This window comes from Ambystoma mexicanum, chromosome 13, assembly GCF_040938575.1.
Source record: "Ambystoma mexicanum isolate Mex_15411 chromosome 13, UKY_AmexF1_1, whole genome shotgun sequence".
Classification (NCBI taxonomy): domain Eukaryota; kingdom Metazoa; phylum Chordata; class Amphibia; order Caudata; family Ambystomatidae; genus Ambystoma; species Ambystoma mexicanum.
In genome coordinates this window covers 409,378,897-409,391,330 of record NC_090938.1, presented here as the reverse complement: position 1 = coordinate 409,391,330, position 12,434 = coordinate 409,378,897, and positions in this window count along the sequence as shown.

The window sequence follows — 12,434 nt, the reverse complement described above, 5'->3', positions numbered from 1 at the left end:
TATTGTTATGTTGAATAATATAAATAAAGTATTTTTAAAAAAGACATATCCTTCCTGCTGACAACTTCTGCACTGCAGTATAAGCACTGGTTCTCTCTAAGCTGGAATATGGAAATGCTCCAAAACAAAGCCATACAAAACTCAGCAGCCAGACTCATTCCCCACCTACCAAAACATTCACACATCACCCCTGCTCTTGCCCAGTTTTACTGGCTTCACATAACCTAGAGAATTGCCTTCAAAGGACTCTGCATTGTAGTCAAAGCCATGCACCTCAAAACTCCATCTTACCTTCATGTCAAACTCAAACCCATGACCCACACAAACACCAGACAAGACAGCCAACACCTTCTACAAAATCCACTCTGCAAACTCGCATGACCACAACAACAAGCATTAACCCACTGGGCACCCAGGGCATGGAACACCGTACCTCTCCACATACAGACTGCATCCTTCATCACCACTTTCAGCCTCAAAACATACCTGTTTCCCCACACATAACCCTGCCCTCCTCCGCTGCTATCGCATGTCTATCCTAATCTTCCTATCCTGAAAATATTGTTTTACTTTCTCACCTCCCACCGTTTCAATATTTGAAGCATGTATTGTGCTCCGAAACCCTCTGGGTAGGACCAGCGGTAAACAAAAATTCAAATAAATAAAATACACAGTACAAGAGGTAAGGTTAGAAAAAAATACAGAAGATGAGAGGCAAGTGGATGTAGAGAGGGAAAATACACATGAGACGAGGAAGGGTAAATATGCTGTGGATGAGAGAGACATTTAAATTACAAAGGAAAAATACAAAAGAAAATAAGAAATGGAGCAGGAAATGCACAGGGAAAGAGGAGAGAGGCAAATAAGATTCACAGGAGCTGAGTAAAAGGGGAATGTAGTATTTAGAAAAATACTACGGTAGGAAGAAGAAAAGAGAAACACGTTGTCAAGGAATAGAGTGCAGGAGAGAATATACCACTAAGAAGTAGAAGGAAAAGCAGGGAATACAAGGCCAGAGAAGCAGAGATAATTGAAATACAAGAGGCGAGGAGTGAGGGGACCAGGAAATACATAAGAGGAGGAAAAGGCAAAGTGGTATAGGAGATGTAGCTTTGTTTAAAAAACCAACAGAGCACAAATTGGTATGATTGCAGGGTTCTCAAGGCACTAATTGGCAAACAGGCATTATATATGGAGAAGCAAGTTCTTCAATTCCCTCCTGAAGGACATGTGATCCATAATCAATGCAGGAGAGTTAGGAAGGAAGATGAGGGCAGTCGATGAGACCAAAAAGGCCTGGTCTCCTTTGCTTTCATGACACTCTATAGGAAGCCATCAGTGGATTTTATTGGATCGATCTAAATGGGCAGATCATGGTATGGCACACTGCATTGCCTATATTAAAAGCTGTACATTAAATGTGCTGAACATTAAACGTGGTAAGCCCAATGGTGATAAATGGACACTGTTGGCAAAAATACAGTGCAACAAGGCTGGGTGAAACATGATTTTGGCATCAGATGTTGAAAATCAACTGAGTATCCATGATCTAAATAGGTTTTCAGGCAAATTACAATGGAATGTCCAGGTAAAGGAATTACTACAGCAGGGTGTGAAGGCGCTGGGAGTTATTTAGCTCCTGCTTGCAGACTGGAAGAGTCGGATTAGCTTGTCCCCAACATCTATCATGAACTACAAAACTCCTCAGTCCAGCTGGTTCAATACAAACATACCTAGGTCACCTTAGCTTTATGAGGTTAAGAATATGTAAAAAAAACAGTCAAGCACTAACATAAGACATTTAAAGCATAATGAAAAAACATCATGGTTTGCTTTTCATGTGCAAGTCAGATTTGTGGCATGCCATGAACTAGCTCCTCGTTCCACGGCGTTACCTCCTACTTATTGGCTGCGGATGGTTGCACATGACCTACTTTTTGCTTCTGCTCATGGAAAATAGTCAAGTAGGAAAGAACCGTTTCTGCACATGTACAACTGGAAAAAGTGGTTACACATGTCTGATGCAATTAGCAATAATTAAGGAATGAAGCAAGGACAGGAATTTGAGTGACTGCATTGTGTAATCTAGTAGTCATAAATCCTGGTTTGGTGTGACAGCAGACAGTGGCTGCAAGACTTGGAAGCCAAGTGGGCATGTGACGAAGTCCCCCACATGATTCTGGGGACATCTAGTGGGGGCACCTTGGCAGCGGGGTGCCACTCAGAGCTAGTGGATGATGTGCAGGGGACGATCCACTGGACAACCCCATCACTGGGAAGAGGACAGTCACAGGCAGTTTCCCTCCCCTCTCCTCTGCAGGATTATCTTAGCCAAAGCTGGACCTTACAGACGAGGCCCCTTCCACAACCTATACTGATGGGCCAAACTATCATGCCCTTTGGAACGTTTTTTATTTGGTATGCATTGTTGTCCATTTAAGGGAGGCAGCCCCTGCACCAGGGACACAAGAACAAAAAGGAACCAATAATATGCTCTCCCATTCTCAAGAGAAATGTGTAAGCACCATCCATCCACTGTGAGCGAGGGAAACAATGTAACAATGAAAATAAATCTCTTTGCCGCAGACGTCAAACTTCCAGTCTGACATTAGAGGCCCTGTTTATTTTCCTAGGGCACTTGCACCGCATCCCGTACGAACATCAGTGGCACATCAGAGGTTCATGAGACACTCACCTAGCAAGCCCGCATGGACAAGCAAACTGGATTTTTCTCGGATGCTAATGCTTGTTCGTAATGATGTTACAAACCCAAACAGTGCAAGTGGGAAAATGGTGTGAACATTTAAAGAAATCCTCCTCTTACCCTCTGCTAACATCACCACTGACCCTGAGCCTCAAAGTCCCAAAGCACACACAGGAGAACCAATTAGGGTGAGACAACAGTGGACCCACATTTATTCTGATCAGCAGGTGCAAACCCTCAAAAGGAAGCCCAACACAGAGGGAGGGTCCCCATGGCTATTTAAGTCCAGGGTCTCAGATAGTGTGGACATTGGGAGTATGAGCTGGTGGCAGGAGATTGGAGCAAGTTGGAGAGCAAGGCAGGTGTTTGGCAGAGGTTGAAGAGAGAGAGAGGGGGTATGGAGAAGGTTGGAGATGAGATGGGGTATTATAATCAAGAGGAGGCTGGTTCAAGAGAGCAGGTGGTTGGTTGGAAACATCACCATGGGTTTGATTTGAGAGACTAGGCTGTATGGAAATGTCAGGAGGGGGTTGGTTTAAGGGAACAATAGATTGGTTTGAGCTGTCAGGAGGTTAATGGAGGAGAACTTTAGGAGGCTTGCAAAGCCCTCGCTAGTAAGAGCAGGAAGACAAAAAAGGCACACTTGGCCCAAGGTAGCGGGGAGTCCCTGATATGAAGAAGTCAAGGCCAAAGTGGAGGAGGAATGGATAAGTGGCGTGGCATCGGAAAGGAAGAGAGCCAGCTTGGAGTAGGTGGGTGATGAAAAAGGTAGGAATAGGAGCCAGGACTCCAAAAACTCAGGGAAGGAAAAAAGATGTTGCCTCAATAGCCAAGTTGAAGAGGAAAAGAATAGGAGACAGAGAAGGCTATGGAAGAAAGCTGTCGGAACCCCTTAAACCAAAGACTGAGAATCCAGGGGAGTGAACATCCCGAGAAGCACCAAGAGGGGTATAGGCAATTTTTAAGCCTAAACTGAGACCAAAAGAAGACCGCCTGAGAAGGGGAAAGAAGAGTATGGGAACCTCTTTAAACCCAGACATGTGGGTTTCCGGTGAACAGAGGAGGAGAGCAGTTCCAAATAGAGATGCACCAAGACAAGGGCGCTCTTGGGGGCTTTGCAACACAACTGATTTGGAGACCAAATTCAAGGTGGGCGGCAGCATACAAGCATGCATGAACCCTGAGAACCGGGCAACTGAGGTTCAGCAATAGTGTGCACTGTAAACTACAAAGGGAACCTGGGGCTCCTACATTGTGGCCTCACACATATGCTAAGGGGCAAAGGAGAGTCCACACATAAAGTTACGGGTGTGAGGAGTGATTTAGAAGTATACCGCAGAGGACAGTGGTGGGGCACGGTTGCCAGATTATGCTGGGATATATGGAAGGTTTTGTTAGTGGAAGACTGGCTCATACATCGCAGAGACAAGATTCAGAGAATAGTGGAAATAGGGAACTACCCCTGAATGAATTGTTGCACCAGATTTCTGGATAATACATCATGGCACCTTAGGTATTAAGACAGAGGCTCTCTAAGTACAACAATACCCTTATTTGCTTATTTGCTCTGCTAAACAATGCACATTGCTTCCACTGAAAGTATATTCAAGATTATAGGTGGAAAGCAACAGAAGAATAACAAGCAGTTGCAAATGAATAAACGGGCCCCACCCCTCAACATGTCACTATTTTGCAAAAATATTATGATCATAGAATGTATCATGTAAACTACATCTGTTTCAAACAAAAAATCCATTAAATTACTGTCCCAATAAAAGCTACATATATGAAAATGTAAAAAAAATGCCAAAATTGAAAAAATATGGTCAATGCAAAATACATAATCACATTCTCAAGTTTGATAAACCATTGGGATCATTACCAAGATACTTGATTACATTTCCAAATGCATTCTGAAGCACCCAATTTTTAGATTCAGATTCAATTTATTATCAACTGGTAAAATTATGAGAAGACGAATATTGCTTCTGTGGAAAAACCAGCTGTTACTCATTCCCTGAAGCATCTGATGATTGAGTGACCAAAGATGCACAATGTACAATATTAATACTGGGGAATTGTGAGAATCAGAAGGGATGGTTGTTAGAGGATGATTTATGGTCACGTTTAACAAGCGGGAATGAAATACTCGCAATCGCTGTATTCAAATTTCTGTAAAATATATAATATAATCAAGGCTTTACGTTAGGCTGTCAGTGTCTCTGAGAAATGTTTTATTAAAAAAGGCATTAAAAAAATATTTGATTTTTTTGTTTAATAATTTTTATTGAGCATGTTAATTTACATTTGAAACAGGCATAAGATAAAGAACATTTTGTATCTAGTAGGTTTACAAGTCAGTTAAATCCATTAACAATGGTATAACAGGTTTAGGGCCTCATCACAAGTCTGGCGGTAACCCTTAAATGCGGCGGTAGCGCTATTACCCCCGCATTTAAGGGCCCACCAGATCATGACCTTGGCAGATTTCCCCCCAGCTCTGAACTGGGGGGAAATCCGTGGCAAATTTGCTGATTTTCGGTGCGTTTACCGCCGGCGGGAAATCCGCCAGCGGTAATAGCGCAAATGTTCCCCATTGGGTCCAATGGGGAATGAGGAATTCCCGAATGGGCCCAATGGGGAATGGGCAATAACCGTTCCGCCAAACCCGTGATCCAGCGCTAATAGCGCTGGTGGGTTTGGCGGTAGGGCTAATAGCGCCGGCGCCACGCCTCTCGTGGTGATATAATAATAAGCTAAAACAGTTACATTGCAAATTGCTAATAAGACATACAGGGGGGACAAACTGGACAAGATATGATAGATGAGATGCATATAGGGGGTTGATAATGTTTAAGCATAACAATTTTGATGCTACATGGTTGAACATCATTATTCAGTATTATCGAGGTATTGAATAAAAACATTACATTTTTTGTTGAATTTTGTAAAAGATCTACAGTAAAAGCGTGACATTTTTCAATACGGTGGATGGAGCAAATGAAGTTCCACCAAGTATTGAAAGGCAAATTAGAGGCATTTTTCCAATTAAAAGTAATATTATGGTAAGCAATGCTAATGAATAAATGTAATAAAGTAGGCGATTCAATCAGTTGCATGTATCCATTAACGATAGTGCCAATCATAATATTATTTTAAGAAAAACATTTTGTAGACAAATCCACATTTTTTCCCAAAATGCATGTACACATTTACAATAAAAGAATTGTGTGGAGAAAGTCAGAGTTTGATGAAAGACATGACCAACAGTTATTAGATACGTTAGGAGCAATTTTTGCAATTCTCATGGGCGTGAGAATTGCACAATGTAGAAAGAAGAAATGAGTTTAGAGTTAAATTATCGCAATAGATGTTGAGTGATAAAGTTTCCATATTGTACTCCACATCTCTGGGGTGGGTTGGAGGTTCCAATCAAGTTTCCATTGTGTAGTAATAATAGAATTTAGCAAATTAAGAGAAGGGGGATCATTTAAGAAAGTATATAACTTGTCAGCTTTCATAGAGGGGCTATTGATTTGAAATGTTAGTAGAGTGGAGGGGATTATTGAGTAAATGTAGCTGCAGATTTGGTTAATGATTTGAGAAGAGCGGTGTGAATGGGAAGATCAGACATAGGAATATTAAATTGTAGTTGTTGAAGTTATGCAAAAGTGATTGCTGCAAAGTTATGAAATATATGTTTAACTAGTCTGACACCGGAAGAGTACCATCTTTGTATGATATCAGGTTTGAATCTGTTAGGGAAGTATTTATTGAACCAAAGAAATATATCTCCCAGTTCAGTTTCGATAAAAGAGTTGGAAGGAATCTTATTCCACGTGGTTTTGAAGAGATGTAGACATGAGAACGTGGTAATATTAGGCCATGAGAATGTGGTTAAGTAATGCAAGAGAGAGAATGGGGTGATGATATTTGCTTCTATGTTGATCCAAACAGGGGCTTCATTAAGATGGTTTTCATATTGTTTAAAAGCAATTAGTTACTGGGGGATAAAGGCTTTATGATATATTTGGAAGTTTGATGTACGAACTCGAGACATTGCAACATAACATTGTCCGTGACAGAACACTGGCTCTTAAAAATATTCCACTTTTTTGAAAGTTTGCCCTTGTGACTTGTTAATGGTCATTCCAAAGGCAAATTTCATTGGAAACTGTCTCCTCCTCAATATAAATAGAGGTCATTGCTGGAAGGGGCTAAATCTATTTGTGGGATAAACACCATATGGTTTTGAGCAGTTCCTGTGAGGACCCCCACAATTATCAGATTGGGTTTAATATCTTTAACTAACAATCTGGTTCCATTGCACAGACCTCTTTTTGTTTTAAGATTTCCAAGCAACATAATAATACAGTCAACTTTAATTTTCAATTTATGAAGAGGCATTCCCGATGGACCCAACTCATTTAGCAATTCTATGGGATAGTTTTGAGCATCTTTAAGGCAACCGGTCCGTCTAGAGGAGACAACAGGTGAAGCAGGCAGCCTCTACTGCGCATGACGGCTTCGGGCAAACATGCATCTGGCCTTTTATTATATAGTATGATTCGAACCCCAAACAGGGGGTTAAAATGGTTAATAATTCTTGAGTAGTTGTACACTTGAAAGCATCTGTCTGGTCATCTGATGCCCAGATCACCTTTGGTTCTTATCTTCTCTTGACAGGCTATAAAGGAGCACTGCAATCTGGCATGACGGGAACCTGCTCCCCAACAGTGGTACACCCTCTCCTGCAGAAGTGGTAGTGAATCTCGGGGGCCATATGACTCCAGTTGTGTTTTTGGGAATCTGACATTTATGGTGCAAACTGCATATTGTGGACTTGCCCAGCAAGCATTGTCATTTGAGATCCTGTCCAGGAATGGGATGGACTGGACAAGACAATGGATTCCAAGGTTCTTGTCTCACATACTCCCTTTCTGTAACTTTGACAGAGTTTCTCTCAAAATTGAGAGACAATGTGTTGTTCCCCATTCTTTCTTGTTTCCCATTCTCTCTATATGTGCTAAGGTGGCATCAGAGTCTCTAGTGCCATCTGATCAAATTGATAGTTGAGGAGACCTTCACAGAAGTGTACGTAATTTAATGCTGCAACATATACCATCTACAGAACCCAGACTATGTAGGATTTCCATCTTGTTGCTAGATGGTCCCGGTTGCTGGGACACAATGATTACCATTGAAAAACAGGTCCGATTTCAATTAGATACCTCGTTGGACATATTTAAATCTGCCAGTTTCTGTCTCCTCAGTCTGTATAGGCAAAACACCAGAACTGGCTGAGATTTCTGGGTAGATACAGCTAAACAGCCTCCCTTTTCCATCTCTTCTTTTTGGAGAGAAAGCCCCTTGGTACAAAACGCATGGAAACTCATGATAGTAATTGGGGATGATAGGAACCTATCTTTTCTGGTCGTGCTTGGGTTGGTTCAAAGACTATCATCTGGGACAAGGCTGATTACAAAGCTCTGCCAGCAACATCAGTGTTTTCGTACCTTCAAGCTCTCAATTTTATCTCCACCCCCTCAACAGTCCTGACTATTTCCTACCATCAGACGGTTCTGCTGAGAGTCTGAATCAAGATTTGACAAATACCAGGGTTGGTTCGCCACCTATCATTGTCTAATGGATCTTATACTTAATGTGCAATTGAGTTCTCAATATGTCTTGGTAGGTTGATATTACAAGTAACAGAGCTGCATGAGATTTCAGAGTGTTTTAATGGCACTTTCCATTGGCCACATCTTGTAGACACTGTTCTGACGCTAAAGAATAGGTTAAGAACGTTTATGATTTGGACACTCAACTTTGAAGGGATTGGACACCTAAAAAAAAACCCATTTTGCATTAACCCATCCCGACAATGGTTGCTCCAGGAACATCTTTATGGTTTGTATAGAATTCTCCCTAGACCCTATAGAGGTTTGGTCCAACACCTTTCCTGATTAAACACAAAATAAAGCTATGCTTTTGAACAACACTTTTTCTGTGGTAACTGTCATTGCTCCGCCTTGGGGTGTACTTTTTAGGTCCAAGGCACATGGACTCAGGCTGGTTCTTTTAATTTTTGGTTCTTTTTATATCTTTATTTTCAGTCGAGTTGGTGACGGGTGACAGCAGAACCATCTTTATTCTATTCCTTTACACCTTCTTTTGCTTAGATTGATTGATTGATTGATTGATATTTTATTTCTATCGCGCTCATACACAAGTGTTTCATTGTTTCAAGTGGTGTTATGGCTGCACACCTATATATTTCTACAAATCTTTGCACTTCTTACCTTGGAACAGTGCCAGGTTTTTTAATGTGCATTTCATTTGAGTGGGTTCTATAAAGGACTTATATTACTTCCTCATTTTAACAAAGGTAGCAGGCGCCCCTCTCTCAGAAGACAAGGCATGATAACCTGTTCAGTGGTTGTTAACCACATTGAGAGTTCGCAGCCATTGCTTTTTGCTCACTGTACCTTTCACAGATGGGAAATATCCATTTGCATATCAGTCTTTGTCCCGCCCACATGGGCAGTCCAGCACCGAAATGCTATGGCAATTCCTCTCTGAACAAGAGTACCATCAGCAACCCCATACACGTGTTTCAGCCTTGTTGGGCATCATCAGTGAGGTGAAGCTGTGCCTCTCTAAGCACAGTGAGCAGGGAGTCCACTTCTGATTTCCCCCAGGTACCCTAGGGTGACCAACCCCAAGTTCCTTCAACAAATTCAACAAAGGTAGCAGGCGCTCCTCTCTCAGAAGAACAAGGCATGATAACCTGTTCAGTGGTTGTTAACCACATTGAGAGTTCACAGCCATTGCTTTTTGCTCACTGTACCTTTCACAGATGGGAAATATCCATTTGCATATCAGTCTTTGTCCCGCCCACATGGGCAGTCCAGCACCGAAATGCTATGGCAATTCCTCTCTGCACAAGAGTACCATCAGCAACCCCATACACGTGTTTCAGCCTTGTTGGGCATCATCAGTGAGGTGAAGCTGAGCCTCTCTAAGCACAGTGAGCAGGGAGCCCACGTCTGGTTTCCCCCAGGTAACCTAGGGCAAAAAGCGTGTGCTGCAAACTCTCATCTCAGAACAGGTTATCATGCCATGTTCTTTCTGGAGAGGAGCGCCTGCTACCTTTTTTGAAATACTTCCTCACTTTAACCTAGGGTTGTCCTCTGGTCCTGACAAAGATGGTGCATATTGCAGTATCCACCTAAACGAGCGTGGTATGCAATTACTTTTCCAACCCCTGTGCTGGGTTTCCATTTGAGGTGGCATTCGCACATAGACCCTTGTTCCTATGGCTCTGCTTTAGACTGTATAATAGGTTGCTCTTATTTAGCAGTAGAATCAAAGCAGATTCCCAATTATCTGGAAGTACCCAAATGGATCGTTTACAATTGATTGTTTTACCTTTTTGACCTACAAATTGATGTCCCTTTTTACCTCCTTCACATTTGACCTACTTACACGAACATGTGAAGCTGGGTTTGCGGGGGTGTCCCCCGTGCTGCTTATGTGCAGTTAAGTATGTCAAAAGGGAGTTGTGGGGTTGTCTCCTGCATCCTTAAACAATGGAGGCAGGGTACAACATTGCTATGATCACCTACCTTTTTTCTTTCTCTTTCTCATTTTACTTTTCATTTCTTTAATATGGCAGCAAAAAAAAAACTGACCTGAACAAGAATATCTGTTAGCTTTCAAACTAGCACATTTACCAATCGGGTCCATATGTGCAGGGATTTCACACAATCAACGATCGAAACCAATACACTTTCACAATTTTCCTTAAATCTTGTTAACGGCTGTTTGTTCCTAGTAACACAGCACGCTCAATTTCCTCACATACGCCAGTGTTTACACATGCCACAGCATCAATTACCCGGCATGCAAAATTCCCATGTCACGTTTGGAAATCTTGCAAGTCTGGAGACATTCTATCCCTCGCCTTACTCATCAGTAAGTTCCTTCGTTGATTCTTACCTTATTTTTTGTAACTCGCATATGTATTGCAATCAACGATAACGCGCATTGACATTTATAATATGCACAGAGACGAACTGTTGATCGGAAAGTCAGATTGGCCGAGAGCTGTTCACTCGCGAACAATTGTGAAACGAACAAATCGCTCTTGTCTCGGGAAGATAGCTCAGCGGCAATGTGCTTGCCTTGGAAGCAAGAGGACAGGAGCACCACAGGTTCGATCCATGGGTCCGTGCTTAGAAACCTCTGGGTATTAAGTGGTTATAAATAACAAATCATATCATATCATACATCCCATTATCTACTCCTGCATTCTGCAGGAGTTGATTTTTTCTCTGCATTGTTTTGCCAGACCTGTTATTTATGTATCAATTGGAAGGATCATTTATGTTGTTCTTCATCATGCAAGTTGCATTTGTCAGCATTGCAATCTATTAAGTCAATTGTTTTCTTAATTGTGGGCTGGCCAGCATCCATTATTACTTGCTTTTTCTTTTGTATTTTGTGATTACATTCTGTCAATTTGCATGTACTGATATAAATAAATATGATCGGATATGTGATGCAGCTGTTGCTATTTCATGATTGCAAGTGTTGAGCTATTTTTTTTTTACAAACTTTATTTTATATTTTATCTCAAGAGCTCTGGTTACAAACATGTTGAAATATAAAGGCATAATATAATTAATTCAATGTCTTATTTTCTTATAGTTTTCATGCAGTCACTTATACCGTTGTGTCCTTGAGCATAATAATTCATTAACAATGAACAATCAAAGAGTTAACAGTTTTCCCCCCTCCCCCTCCCTCTCCCGGCTTGTTTTATGGTAACAATAAAGTGCGGTTGAGTTTGCTATGAAACGCATCCATCCGCGTGTCTCTGCAGTTCCCGTCCTAGAGGTGATTCATCCTGGTTTCGTTGATCATATTATAGAAACTTTTTGTAATATTCTAGGTTTAAAGTACATTTGCTCTCTGTCTCTGCTGAATTCGTGGAGGGGCATCCACATGTTCAGGTATTTCGAATATGAGCCGTAAGCCAGGGATGCTGCCTTTTCCAAGGACATGATTCCCCACAGTTTAACCCACCACATAGCTTCTATTGGGCCTTGTTTATTTTTCCACATATGTGCCAAGTTGATCCTTGCTGCGCTTAACATGTGGGTGATGAGCGTGGCGTTGTTCCCGGTGTTTGCATAAATGTTCTCAACTGCAGCCCCCAGCAATATACCACCGGATCCATGGGGATCTGTACCTTCGTTATTTCTTTAATATGACTCAGGATTTCTTTCCAGTATGTCTGTGCTCGTGGGCAAGACCATCACATATGGATCATATCCCCTACTCCCCCGCAGCCCCGCCAACACAATGTGGAGTAACTATTCTTGATGGAGTGTATTCGCTGTGGAGTTATGTACCATCTAAGGCACAGTTTAAATGCGGCCTCTTTGATTGAGGTACATTTGAAGTTCTTCGCTGCCCGGTGCCATATTTGTCCCCATGTTTCTATGGGAATATGCTCGCCCACTTCACCCTCCCATTTGTTCATGTATGTGAGTGTCTCTTCTGGGTCTGCTCCGCAGAGCAGGCGGTGTATCCACAATATGCCTTTTTCGGGAGTTCCTTGTCACATAGTGAGTTCTAGCCCCCTTGGTTGTCGGGATGCTCCTTTCACCCTTGTGTTTGTGATCCAATGTCTTATCTGAATATAATGATATTGTTCCGTTTT